The 15,075-nt window shown below is 52.8% G+C and overlaps 1 non-coding gene and 1 pseudogene across 1 annotated transcript; both read right to left on the bottom strand.

The window, feature by feature from the left end:
* Nucleotides 1-7,840: 7,840 nt before the first annotated feature.
* Nucleotides 7,841-7,912, bottom strand: TRNAT-CGU (transfer RNA threonine (anticodon CGU)). The gene has a single exon. It is a non-coding gene; the product is annotated as a tRNA-Thr (tRNA).
* A 3,415-nt stretch (nt 7,913-11,327) lies between these two features.
* On the bottom strand, nt 11,328-12,535 carry LOC149325182 (uncharacterized; annotated as a pseudogene).
* Between the last annotated feature and the right edge of the window lie 2,540 nt (nt 12,536-15,075).

Raw genomic sequence — 15,075 nt, 5'->3', positions numbered from 1 at the left:
ATATATATCTTTATTCGGCCATAATTTACAGGCCGAGCGTGTCGACCGCCCACGCGATCGGAAGTCGCTGTTCTTCCTCCCCTTCAGCGCCAAGCCAGTCGAGCCAGGTGGTGATGGATAAAGAAAGTGGGGGATAGGAACCCGACTGCTGAGCAGCCGGGCAATATAAGAGGCAATGGGCCAGGTCCGCATAGATACAGGGGCAGTTGGGACACGAAGGGTCTGATCGATAGCGATAAAGAGGCGAGTCGGGGTGATAACTGCATTCATTTGGATGTGCCGAAGAATGCGAGCCTCCGGCACCATGAGCCATGGATGAGGGGGAGGGTAAAGGCGTTTGTCTAGGCGGAATTCGAGGTAGACTTTTATGGGGCTGTGAAGGGTGAGTCTCCCACCGTCCTCTGAGGGCTTGGGCCAGGGGATCAACGGTGCCCAGAAAAGCGTGTCGTGGGCGAGCTGATGGGCCAGCTCATTGCCGTCAATCTCTGAATGTCCAGGGACCCAGCGGAGGAAAACGATGGAAGGCTGCAATGCGGAGACCGCTCGTTCGACCTCCTGTTGGAGAGAAGGGGTTAGGGTGCGTTTCTGTATGTGCCGTATAGCGGCTTGTGAGTCTGAATAGACTGTGTACTCTTTAAGAGAGGGAAGGAGAGCAAGTGACTGAGGGTCATGTGCAATGCAAGGACCTCGAGGGACAGTGCATCCGGAGGGTGTAGATACGACCCGCTGGTGTGGTATTCAGGAGCGGGGAGATGGGGATGGTACAGGGCGTAGCCGCAGGAACCTCGAGGAGCAACGAAGGAGGAATCCATGTAGGCTGCACCCTTGGTAAAAAAGAGAGGGGAATGGTGCTGCGCGGCCGCATGACAACGGCCGGCGTGCAGGACGGGGGACATGTTGGTCGGGAGGGGGGGGGCTACAAAGATTGGGAGCCGGGGTTGGAATAGGAGAGGTAAAAGGGGCGATGGGAAGGGGGCGAGATACCCGCTTGAGTCAGTAACCACAGAGGCTGACGGGTAATGGAAAGGCGGGCAAGCTGCGAGTTACGATGGAGAGAAGAGAACGGAGAGGATAAAAGAGGCCTGGGGCAAAGATCTTAGCGGTAGAGGTAGTGATAGGGAGGTTTAGAGCTCCCTTGTAGAGGCCCACAAGGGCAACCTCGAGAGTGTCAAGTTGAGTCTGATTGAAGGAAATGTAGGGTGCAAAGTACAAGACCTTGTTGAGGGCCAGCGCGTGGACAACTCGGCACGCATGAGCCTCGTGGAGACCTGAGCGCCGGGTGACCACGCGCCGCAGTAGGTTAGTTACGGAGTGGCAGGTGGCGGAGGGCTTGCACGTTCTTGGCCGCATTCAAAGGAAAGCCAAGAACTTTGCACTGCGTGACTACAGGAATGGAAGAGCCAGAAAGGTGGAGAGAGACGAAGTGGTTGTGTGAGCGCTAGTATGAGGAATATATATATATATATATATATATATATATATATATATATATATATATATATATATATATATATATATATATATATATATATATATATATATATATGGTTGGTTTATGGTTTGGTTTATGGGGTTTTAACGTCCCAAAGCGACTAAGGCTATGAGAGACGCCGTAGTGGAGGGCTCCAGAAATTTCGACCTCCTGGGGTTCTTTAACGTGCACTGACATCGCACAGTACATGGGCCTCTAGAATTTCTCCTCCAAAGAAATTCAACCGCCGCGGCCGAGATGGAACCCGCGTCTTTCGGGTCAGCAGCCGAGCACCATAACCGCTGAGCCACCGCGGCGGCGCATATATATATATATATATATATATGACAGAAGCCAACAGCCACAGAAACCAAGGGGCACAGGGGATTTTTTTTTTTTATTTATTTTGTGGTGTTGATCAATTTAGAATATTACTGAATATGTTATCGCTTAAAGAAAATTGATTAGAAAAGCAGAAGAAAAAACAACCACATGCCGCCGGTGGGATCCGAACCCACGACCTCCGAATTACGCGTCCGGTGCTCTACCTCTGAGCTACGGCGACGGCTGTCAAATCTTCTGCTTTCGGGGGTATTTATGTTTACAAGTAACCTAACTTTGAGAGTGTTCATCAGCGCCACCCACGTTCATAAGCGGCGGACGTAGAACGTCCTGAGTTACCGCAGAGTGTGACGTAGAACGTCATCGAACGGAGAGGGTGGAAGCTGCGTGAGAACCCTCTTATGCCTCCTATGGCATCAAGGCTGCCAGAACCGAGGCATATATATATATATATATATATATATATATATATATATATATTGTAGTGAATTACAATTAACGCGCCTGAACTATTATGAATGCGCCTCAGGTTGCCTCGATGGCAGACGAAGAAGTTGACGACGAAGTGTGCCGGCGCGCGCGGCTCCAGCTCTCTGGCTTTGTAGACTGACTGTGATTTTGCTGCCGTCCACTCAGCTGTTTGGTGAACTGTATAGCTGAGGTCACTAGTACGCGAACCCCCTTTCATTTGGTGGAGGTTGCGGTCGTCTGACGCCCTGGACCTTCGCAGCCGTCTTCTCCCGCCGCTCACAATGCCTAAGGACTCCGTGCCCAGTCCTGCACCACCCACCTCGACCGTTCTGTGCGCTGGAGCGCTGCGGCAGCGTGATCCCGCTTTCTTCAGTGGCACCGGCGACGATGACGTCGAGGATTGGCTGGCATCGTACGAACGGGTGAGCGCCCATAACAAGTGGGACGATGCACTCAAACTCAACAACGTCATCTTCTACCTTTCGGACGTTGCGAACCTATGGTTCAGAAACCACGAATCCGACATCCCCACGTGGTCAGCTTTCAAGTCCAATTTTTCTGATGTATTTGGCAGGCCTGCGGTGCGCAAGCTGCGCGCGGAACAACGCCTGCGAAGTCGGGCGCAGCTGCCTGGTGAAAATTTCACCAGCTACATAGAGGACGTTGTGAACCTGTGCACACGAGTTGATGCCTCTATGTCTGAGCGCGCCAAGATTGAGAACATTTTGAAAGGAATCGACGACGATGCGTTCCAGATGCTTCTGGCACGCAATCCCACCACAGTCGCCGACGTCATTACTCATTGCCAGAACTTTGACGAACTTCGGAAGCGACGCATCCTCACCCGTTCTCCGCTTTCGCAGCAGGAATCGCTTGCTTCCCTCACATCTGACACCGACCCGGCGCAACTGTCACCGCAGATAAAGCAGTTTGTTCCGGAGGAAGTCGCGCGTCAGCTCTCGTTGATGCCCTCCAGTCACGACGCTGCGACTCCTCTGGTGGCGCCATTTCAGGAGGTCATCCGCCATGAAGTTGCCGAGGCTATTCCTACTGCACATCCAGTCCCTTCGGTTGCTCCCTTAACCTACGCCGAGGCTCAGTATCCCCAACCATCTCCTATACCCTCCCGGATGACCTACGCAGAAGCAGCGGCGCGCTCCGTGCCCCTGACTGTTCCACCTCGTCAGCCCGTCCTGCGCCCCGCCCCGTCTCTACGACCAGCCCCGGTTTCTTCGCCGCCTCCGCAGCGGCTTTACAACCCTTGGCGCACATCGGATAACCGACCCATCTGTTACTCCTGTGGGTACGCGGGACATGTCGTCCGCCACTGTCGCCGTCGCATTGTGGCATCGCCAACCATCTCAACCCCTGTGCATCCATCCCAGATGTTTTATTCGGCTTCTCCATCCTCGCCGCTAGACGCGTACGCCCCCGACCGTCGTGCTTACGAGATCCGACGTTCTCCATCACCGCGCCGTCGCTCACTGTCACCAATGCGCCGTCGCCCTCCCTCCGCTGAAGAGGGAAACTAAGATCCGCAGTTCCGGAGGCAAGAACTGCGCGCTGTTCGAAAAGCTCAAGGCCTCCGTTTTCCCCACGCAACGTTCTTCAGGTCATCGTCGACGGACTGCCGGTACATGCGCTTATCGACACGGGTGCCTCAGTATCAGTGATTCACGAAAAACTCTGCCGCCGCTTGCGCAAAGTCACGACGCCATTTACGGGTCTCTCGCTCCGCACCGCTAGTGAACAGTGCATTGCCCCTCTCGCCTCGTGCACAGCGCGAGTCATCATTGACGATATATTGTATTCAGTCGAATTGTTGGTGCTGTCCTCATGCTCACATGACATAATTCTCGGGTGGGACTTTCTGTCACACAACAACGCCGTCATCGATTGCGCCCGCGCTGAAGTTGAATTTTCCCCTTTGTTTGACGAGCTTACTACTGAAACCTCTGCCCCCTTGCCACTCAAGGTCACTATCGCTGAAGATGTTGAAGTAGCGCCGGGAGCATCTGCCCTTGTTTCCCTGTCGTGCCGTGCCGCGTCGGATGACACCGTTTTATTTACGCCGTCTGCTTCCTTTGTACGCCGGAAGAACCTGCCGCTACCTTCTGCTGTCCTCGATGTTCGGCGGGGTGTCACGAAGATGCTGCTCTACAATCCATCCTCGTGTGCCCTTACCCTGCTACCTGGTGAGTCCCCTGGCTGCATTCAACCTGTCTGCCTTCTCTCTGCCCTTAATGTCCACGAGGCAGCCAGCGGTCCCTCTCTAAACGCCATGCATTCCGAGTTCGCTACTGAACCTGAGCCTGACGAACTTTTCCGCGCCGCCATCGACGATACTCTTCCGTCCACCTACCGTCAGCAGCTTTCAGCCCTTCTCCACACTTTCCGCTTCGCTTTCGATGCAGCCCATCAGCCTTTAGGCCGTACATCAACCGTGGCTCATCGCATTGAGACCGGCTCCCACCCGCCTTTTCTGCAGCGCCCCTATCGCGTGTCTGCGGCTGAGCGTCAAGTGATAAGTGAGCACGTTGAAGACATGCTGCACCGTGGCGTCATCCGTCCCTCTCACAGCCCTTGGTCTTCTCCGGTGGTGCTGGTCAAGAAGAAAGACGGTTCTATCAGATTTTGTGTCGATTACCGGCGACTGAACAAAATTACCCACAAAGACAATTATCTGCTTCCCCGCATCGATGACGCTCTTGACTGTCTCCAAGGCGCCGAATACTTCTCCTCTCTTGACTTGCGTTCGGGCTACTGGCAGGTCCCGATGGCTGCCGCTGACCGTGAGAAGACCGCATTCGTTACCCCCGACGGCCTTTATGAGTTCACCGTTATGCCATTCGGCCTGTGCAACGCGCCAGCTACATTCGAAAGAATGATGGATAACGTCTTACGGAAGCTGAAGTGGCATACGTGCCTCTGTTACTTGGACGATATCGTTGTCTTTTCGGTAGATTTTTCCACTCACCTCACGCGCCTGCAGCAGGTTCTGACTTGCCTCACCGACGCCGGCCTACAGCTTAATCTGAAGAAGTGCCACTTCGGCGCCCGGCAGCTAACCATCTTGGGTCACATTGTATCTAAGGAAGGCGTTCTCCCCGACCCGGCCAAACTTCGCGCTGTTGCGGAGTTTCCCAAGCCGACAACAATGAAGCAGCTTCGGAGCTTTATCGGTTTGTGCTCCTATTTTCGGCGCTTCGTCCGCAATTTTGCGTCGATCATTGCGCCACTCACGAAACTGCTTGGAACAGACAACCACCTGTCCGCTTGGTCCCCCGAATGCGAAGACGCGTTCACCACACTGCGCCGTCTCCTTACCTCGCCGCCCATACTTCGCCACTACGATCCGAGAGCCCCTACCGAGGTGCATACTGATGCAAGTGGCGTCGGCCTCGGAGCTGTCCTGACTCAGCGGAAAGATGGTTATGAGGAATACGTCGTGGCGTATGCGAGTCGGGTGCTCAGCAAGGCTGAGTGCAACTATTCCGTTACGGAGAAGGAATGTTTAGCGATCGTCTGGGCACTCATGAAATTTCGACCCTATCTGTACGGCCGCCAGTTTGATGTCGTCACGGACCATCACGCGCTTTGCTGGTTGTCGTCTCTTAAAGACCCGGCCGGCCGCCTCGCCAGGTGGGCTCTCCGCCTTCAGGAGTTCGACATCCGCGTTGTATATCGCTCTGGCCGTAGGCACATGGACGCCGACGCTCTATCTCGATCTCCTCTGCCCACCGCCGCTGCATGCTCATCCGTGCCTGAACCCGTCCTCTCGCCTCTTACCGCCTCTGATATGCTTGCGGAACAGCGCAAAGACCCGTGGCTTGCGTCGATCATCGACGTCGTGACCAACGCTCACACTGCTGTGCCTTCGCGCACTCTACGCCGCCAGGCACCACATTTTGCGTTCCGTGATGGCCTGCTCTACCGCCGTAACTACACGCAAGATGGTCGACGGTGGCTCCTCGCGATACCTCGCCATTTACGTTCTGAGATCTGTGCCTCGTTTCACGCTGACCCACAATGTGCCCACGCCGGTGTGTTGAAGACGTTTCAAAGAATATCTCAGCGTTATTATTGGCGGGGCATGTACGGGTACATTCGCCAATACGTCCGCTCCTGCATCGCCTGTCAGCGACGCAAGTCTCCCGCGCCACGTACGAGCGGCCCCTTGCAGCCATTGCCGTGCCCGGCTCGCCCATTCGATCGTGTTGGCGTCGACCTCTACGGCCCGCTGCCCTACACGTTATCTGGGAACCGCTGGATAATTGTTGGCGTCGACCACCTAACCCGATATGCAGAGACCGCCGCACTACCCGCTGCCACTGCTCGTGACGTTGCCCACTTCCTGCTGCACAATTTTGTTCTCCGCCATGGTGCGCCGCGCGAGTTGCTCAGTGATCGAGGCCGTGTCTTTCTTTCGGACGTGGTGGAAGCCCTCCTCAGAGAGTGTCGCATCATTCATCGGACCACCACTGCCTACCACCCTCAAACTAACGGGCTGACTGAGCGCTTTAATCGCACTCTCGGCGATATGCTCACCATGTACGTCTCGTCAGATCAGTCTAACTGGGACTCTGTACTGCCTTTTGTGACGTACGCATACAATACCGCCACCCAGTCAACCACCGGATTTTCCCCTTTCTACCTGTTGTATGGCCGTGAGCCGTCCTCCACAATGGACACGGTTTTGCCGTACACTCCGGACGCCTCCGAATGCACGCCCCTTTCCGAACTCGCCAAGCACGCCGAGGAATGTCGCCAACTGGCCCGTTCTTTCACCTCGGACTCCCAAGGTCGCCGAAAGCATGAACACGATGCCCATCAAACCGCGCACGCTTTCTCTCCAGGTTCATTAGTTTGGCTGTGGGTCCCCTCCACTACACCAGGACAGTCTTCGAAATTTCGCAGAGAACATCATGGTCCTTACCGTGTCGTCGAATCAACATCCCCTGTTAATTATATTGTAGAGCCGCTTACACCCTCTTCGGACTTGCGTCGTCGCGGCCGTGAGCTTGTCCATGTCAGTCGCATCAAGACTTATTACGACCCGCTCCTCTTGCCAGCACCATAGGTCGCCAGGATGGCTCCTCTTCCATCCCGGGGCCATTGTAGTGAATTACAATTAACGCGCCTGAACTATTATGAATGCGCCTCAGGTTGCCTCGATGGCAGACGAAGAAGTTGACGACGAAGTGTGCCGGCGCGCGCGGCTCCAGCTCTCTGGCTGTGTAGACTGACTGTGATTTTGCTGCCGTCCGCTCAGCTGTTTGGTGAACTGTATAGCTGAGGTCACTAGTACGCGAACCCCCTTTCAATATATATATATATATATATATATATATATATATATATATATATATATATATATATATATATATATATATATATATATATGACCGAAGCCAACAGCCACAGAAACCAAGGGGCACAGGGGATTTTTTTTTAAAGTTCTTTATTTAATTTGTGGTGTTGATCAATTTAGAATATTACTGAATATGCTATCGCTTCATGCTAATTGTTAGAAAACCAGAAGAAAAAACAACCACATGCCGCCGGTGGGATTCGAACCCACGACCTCCGAATTACGCGTCCGGTGCTCTACCTCTGAGCTACGGCGACGGCTGTCAAATCTTCTGCTTTCGCGAGTATTTATGTTTACAAGTAACCTAACCTTGAGAGTGTTCATCAGCGCCACTCACGTTCATAAGCGGCGGACGTGGAACGTCCTGAGTTACCGCAGGTGTGACGTAGAACGTCATCGAACGAAGAGGGTGGAAGCTGCGTGAGAACCCTCTTATGCTTCCTATGGCGTCAAGGCTGCCAGAACCGAGGCCCTCGCTAAGCAATTAAGCAAAGAAGGGTAGGGGTACATATATATATATATATATATATATATATATATATATATATATATATTGTTACTCCCAGTGGTTTATTAAGACTGGGACGGAGGAACGAAAAACCAGCTGGGTCCGCTTCCCGAGCACGAGACGCCACCAACTTTGTTCTCCTCATCTTCGGCTTATCCAGCAGCGCCGACCACGCAGAATGGGTATTGCCTTTTCATGGGCGTCACACTTCCCCCTACGCAGCCGAAGCCCGCTGGGCGAGTTAAGCAGCGCCGCGCGAATGGTAGGGCTTCAGCCGGGCAACGTGAGTGACTTCGGTTCGCGCTGAACGACGGCCGCTTGCCGTGAGACGAGCTATGCGGTAATTGAGTTCGCTAATTTGGTCAATAATGACGTAGGGTCCATCGTAGTGGCACAGCAGCTTCTGAGACAATCCTCGCTTTCTGATAGGCCGCCACAACAAGACTAACTCACCGGCACTGTAAGTAACGCGACGGCGGTGGGCATCGTAGCGCGCTTTTGACCGATCTTGGGAGGCGAGAACACGAAGGCGAGCAAGTCGCCGGGCTTCTTCGGCGAGACAGAGTGACTCAGCGATAGAGGGATCTTCATGGAGCTCGTCAGAATATGGTAGTATGGTGTCCAGGGTGTAGCGTGGGGGGCGTGCATACAGTAAAAAGAAGGGGCTGTAGCCAGTAGTCTCATGGCGCGCGGTATTGAACGCATACGTGATGAACGGCAGGACGCTATCCCAGTTCTTGTGCCTTGAATCAACATACATTGACAGCATGTTAGTGAGCGTGCGGTTCGTGCGCTCAGTGAGCCCATTCGTCTGGGGATGGTAAGGCGAGGAATGGCGAAAATGTGATTCGCAGGAACGGAGAAGCTGCTCCACGACGTCAGCGGTGAACTGCCGACCACGGTCACTAATTGAAACTTTTGGAGGTCCATGACGGAGAACTATGAATCGGAGCAGAAAAGAGGACACATGATACGCTGTAGCCGAGGGTAGAGCTGCCGTTTCACAATACCGGGTAAGGTAATCGACGCAAACCACTATCCAGCGGTTCCCATGATAGGACTTTGGAAACGGGCCCAGCAGATCTATGCCCACTTGCTCAAACGGTGCTGCAGACGGTGTCACAGGGTGAAGCTGACCAGATGCAAGGCTAGTAGGTCGCTTGTATCGTTGACACTGAGTGCAGCTGGCGACGTACCGCTCAGTCGTGGCCCGCATTTTCGGCCAATAGAAGCGCGCCTGGGTACGATGCAGCGTCCGTGCCGAACCAAGATGTCCAGATGTAGGGTCATCGTGCATGGCCTGCAAGACAGAGGAGTACAGGCTCTTCGGAACTACCAGCAGAAAGCGCTGGCCCGTAGGAGAATAGTTTTTCTTCCACAAAAGACCATCTCGCACACAAAAGTGGCTGACGTTGGAAGGGTCTTCAGCCTCCGCAAGGAGAGACTGTAGGGTTAAGTCTTCCTGCTGTTCCGCTTTGAACGTTGCGATATCAGGAAAAACAGGTGACACTGACGCGACGCAGTGGTCCAACGTATCGATGTTAGACTCCGACTATGGAAGGGGCAGCCTCGAAAGGCTGGATCAGGCCTGACGCCGTCTTTATCAACGAGGTGTCCAAGCACTAACGCTTGACGCGCACCAAAGTGGCACTTTTTAGAGTTAAGCACAAGGCCAGCTTGGCGCATACAGTCGAGGACGAGAGCTAAACGGTCGTTGTGCTCACTGAACGTCTTTCCGAAAATGACAACGTCGTCGAGGTAGCACATGCAGATTTCCCATTTCAAACCGCGGAGTATAGTGTCCATAAATCTCTCGAAGGAGGCGGGCGCATTGCAAAGGCCAAATGGCATCACATTAAACTCATAAAGGCCATCAGGCGTAATAAAAGCTGTTTTTTCTTTGTCTGCGGGATGCATGGGGATTTGCCAATACCCCGACCGAAGATCAATAGAAGAGAAGTAGGACGCTGAAAAAAGACAGTCGATGGCATCGTCGATTCGAGGCAGGGGGTATACATTTTTTCTCGTGACGGCATTCAGACGACGGTAATCCACGCAAAAACGCCATGATCCATCTTTCTTCCGAACAAGAATTACTGGAGCAGCCCAGGGACTTGAGAACTCTTGTATAACGCCTTTGGTTAGCATCTCCTGCACTTGGTCATTGATTACCTTGCGTTCAGACGGTGACACTCGGTAGGGCTTTTGGCGGATCGGATGTGACGTACCAGCGTCAACCCTGTGCAGGGTTCGAGACGAGGGGATGGAAGATGGGCCGCCGGGCTGCAAAAAGTCAAACACAGTGGAGTATCGCTGGAGGATGGTCAACAGTGCACGGCGCTCATGCGTGGAAAGCGAGTTGTCGATCATTCGGAGCAACTGCGACTCGTCGTAAAACTCTGGTGCTGCTGCGCCCAAGGCGTCGGTAACCAAGGCAACGGATACCGGCGTGTATTGGCTGCATGACGCAAGCTTCAGGCCTTCAGGCAGAACAACAGATTCCGTCGAACTGTTCACTGTCCACAGTTCAGTTCTTCCGTTGATGACGGAAACCATGGCATGAGGAACCAAGATGTTCTTCTTCATGCAGTTCAAGTGGTTCGGTTCCACAGCCGCATCAAACACGTCGAGAGTGGTATCGGGGCAGGAAACCGGTACGCACACAGCCGAAGAAGGAGGCAGGACAGTATCTCGGGCAACACAAAACACTCTCTCTCCCCTGCACGAGCCTTCTAGAAGATCAGTGGTGGAACATTTGCCGACGTTGAGCTCACCTGTGTGACAGTCGACTTTAGCGCCACACATTTGCAAAAAGTCTAGGCCAAGAATAACGTCGTGCGTCGACCAGCTGAGCACCACCATTTGCGTGCTGAAGACTTCACCACCCAAAGAAACCTTAACACTACACACTCCAACTGCTGGCAACGGTTCACCACTCACGCCACAAAACTGGACATTTTTGTCCCATCGAAACAAAACTTTTCTTCCTAGGAGGCACTTAAACGCAGCACTCATAACCGAAACAGTAGCACCGGTATCCACTAAAGCCATCACAGGTACACCATCCACTAGCACATGTACTTTGTTCTTTAACATAACTACAGGCAGGGGTATCACTTCCGACGGCAGACTTCCAGCGACCTCACCCCCATCGGTCGCGGCGGCTAGTTTTCCGGCGGAGGCGAGGAGGAGCGGCGTCGGGGTGATAAAGATCGACGTGTACGGAAGGCTGGAGGCGGCGTCACACTTCTATCAGATGCCGGCGAATTATTCCGCATTTGTGCAGGCCATGGATTGCCGGAATCAGGCGGGCAGGACGGGTATCGAGAAGGACCGCGTTGGTAATCCGGACGCCGAGGATAGGTCGAGGAGCCGTAACGGGATGGTTGTCGGCGGGGACAAAATCGGGAGATGTGTCCGGGTTGACCACAGCGGTAACACACAAGAGAGGGAACGGGAGCAGGCTGCGCCGGCAAGTAGTCACCATACGAAGGACTGGGCCGAAAGTTGTCGTCGTATGTGGCCGGCACAGGCTGGTAAAAGCCGGACCGTTGCTCCGGGGGCAATCGCGGTGTGTTGTTCGGCCGCAGCCCTAGGGGTACCCGGTGATCATCAAAGTCCGCTGTGTTAACGTCGGATGGCGGAGTAGGACGCGTGAGATACACAGGAGGGAGCTCTGATGAATTTCGAGTGAGTTCCAATGACCTGGTTAACTCTTCGCGAACGATCTGGCGGATTGTGGAAGCCAGATCACATGACGATGGTGTGTCTACAGCTGCCACCGTCGTCACCCCGGCCAAACGTCCAAATTTCGGTGTGATGCGACGCATTTTCAACGTCTCGAACGTCCGGCAGTGCTTGATGACGTCAGACACGGACTCGAGACTTTCTTTTCCGATCAAAAAATTGTAGACGTCTTCGGCGAATCCTTTGAGCAAATGGCCACTTTGTCTTCCTCTGTCATGGCAGGAGAGACGACCTTGCATAGCTTCACGATTTCCTCAATATACTTCGTGCATGTTTCACCGGGGAGCTGAGCCCTTTGCGCAAGTGTTTGTTCAGCCCGCTTCTTTACGACTGAATCACCGAAACACTTCTTCAGCTCCTCTACAAAGCGGTCCCAAGTCGTGAGGGAATCCTCGTGGTTGTCAAACCATGTTAGGGCTGTGTCGGTTAGTGAAAACACGACGTTCGCGAGCCGGGCGGAGGAGTTCCACTTGTTGTAGCGACTCACCCGTAGGTAGTGGGTGAGCCATTCATCGACGTCGTCGCTAGATGAACCCGCGAATGACCGTGGCTCCCGGTAATGCTGCCACGAACTGCTGGGCACAGACCTCGAAGCGTCGCCGTCCAGGGACATCATTGGCACAGAAGGCGGCAGACCAACAATGCGACGACTGCGGCGAATGTGGATCTGGGGATCCGTCTTCGGAGGAACCTGATTACCCGGCACCTCCACCAAGATGTTACGCCCAGTGGTTTATTAAGACTGGGACGGGGGAACGAAAAACCAGCTGGGTCCGCTTGCCGAGCACGAGACGCCACCAACTTTGTTCTCCTCATCTTCGGCTTATCTAGCAGCGCCGACCACGCAGAATGGGTATTGCCTTTTATGGGCGTCACAATATATATATATATATATATATATATATATATATATATATATATATATATATATATATATATATATATATATATATATATATATATGAAAGAAGCCAACAGCCACAGAAACCAAGGGGCACAGGGGATTTTTTTAAAATTTATTTATTTATTTTGTGGTGTTGATCAATTTAGAATATTACTGAATATGTTATCGCTTAAAGCTAATTGATTGGAAAAGCAGAAGAAAAAACAACCACATGCCGTCGGTGGGATCCGAATCCACGACCTCCGAATTACGCGTCCGGTGCTCTACCTCTGAGCTACGGCGACGGCTGTCAATTCTTCTGCCTTCGGGGGTATTTATGTTTACAAGTAACCTAACCTTGAGAGTGTTCATCAGCGCCACCCAAGTTCATAAGCGGCGGACGTGGAATGTCCTGAGTTACCGCAGGTGTGACATAGAACGTCATCGAACGGAGAGGGTGGAAGCTGCGTGAGAACCCTCTTATGCCTCCTATGGCGTCAAGGCTGCCAGAACCGAGGCCCTCGCTAAGCAGTTAAGCAAACAATAGAAGGGGATGAGGGGCTCGTTATACATATGAAAGAAGCCAACAGCCACAGAAACCAAGGGGCACAGGGGATTTTTTTCAAATTTATTTATTTATTTTGTGGTGTTGATCAATTTAAAATATTACTGAATATGTTATCGCTTAAAGCTAATTGATTGGAAAAGCAGAAGAAAAAACAACCACATGCAGCCGGTGGGATCCGAACCCACGACCTCCGAATTACGCGTCCGGTGCTCTACCTCTGAGCTACGGCGACGGCTGTCAATTCTTCTGCCTTCGGGGGTATTTATGTTTACAAGTAACCTAACCTTGAGAGTGTTCATCAGCGCCACCCAAGTTCATAAGCGGCGGACGTGGAACGTCCTGAGTTACCGCAGGTGGGACATAGAACGTCATATATATATATATATATATATATATATATATATATATATATATATATATATATATATATTATATATTGGCGCGTGCTCATGGTAGCGCGCCGACGATGAAGCCGAGGTGTACGTGTCGGTCGACGAAGACGAAGTGTGTGTGTGGTTCGGTCAGCGAGTGAGTCAGCCATCTTGTGTGTTCTCTGCTGTGCGCTGAACTTTGCTGAAACTGTGAGCTGTGCCAGTCCTGTCTTCGTTACATTTTTGGTGGAGGTGCTGGGTACTTTCCAACTTCTACGTGTCCCGAAGGCTGTCTATGAGCACGGATTTGACTTCGATTCATCGTAGTGGAAGCCGCCGACTCCAAGGTCAGTCACCTGAGTTCGGCCTGTTATCCCCTAAGACCAGGGCTCCAGCCGCGACGCACAGGACTGACGTGGCAGCTATGGCTACCAACAGAGACGCGGCAGCTATAGCTGACAACGGAAACTCAGCTGCTCATTTCCTGGTCCTCCAGCCGTGAACGGCGCCGACCTTCCATGGCGAAGTGTTTGAGGACGCGGAGGACTGGCTTGACCATTTCGAGCGCGTTGACAGGTACAACGGCTGGGATGCAGAGCGGAAGCTCCACAATGTTTACTTCGCTATTGACGACTCGGCGCGGACGTGGTACGAGAACCACGAGACAACGTTTCCTTCTTGGGAACGGTTCCGGAGCCAGTTGCTGGCGACTTACGTCAACACCGACCGTCGGGAACAACCTGAGTCGGCGCTGCAGTCAAGGAACCACCGACCCAATGAGAGCGTCGCAATGTATTATGAGGATATGAAAGGACTGTTCAGAAGGGCTGATCCAAACATGGCCCAGGACAAGAAAGTGCGCCACCTGATGCGTGGGATAAAAGAAGAGCTGTTCACTGGGCTTGCGCGAAACCCGCCTAACACCACTTCGGAATTTCTATCGGAGGCCACTACCGTCGAAAAGACACTGCAACAATGCGCCCTCTATTACAATCGCGCCGTGAACACTGTATCTACTGCCGACTTTGCGCCAGCCTCCAGCGACTCCGCTGACACCCTGAGGAAGCTGGTTCGGTCTATCGTCAAAGAAGAGCTGTATTTTCTGCCCAGTCGCAGTGTCCTTCGTTAGCACAAATTATCCGAGAGGATGTGCAGCAGGAGGTCCCTGAACCTGTCGCCCCTGCTGCCCTTTGTGAGGATCTGTGAGATTGCAGGTCTTATTTTAAACAAACACAAAGGTACAAACAATAAACGAGGCGGCTTTTATAGGAAAGGATACCAATTTCAATATGAGAGTGAAAAAAGGAAAGGAACAAGAGAGCAAGGCAACAACGCACGGGAAA

This window comes from Amblyomma mixtum, chromosome 10, assembly GCF_055824585.1.
Source record: "Amblyomma mixtum isolate Tamu chromosome 10, ASM5582458v1, whole genome shotgun sequence".
Taxonomy (NCBI): Eukaryota; Metazoa; Arthropoda; class Arachnida; order Ixodida; family Ixodidae; genus Amblyomma; species Amblyomma mixtum.
This window is presented reverse-complemented; position numbering and strand designations above follow the sequence as displayed.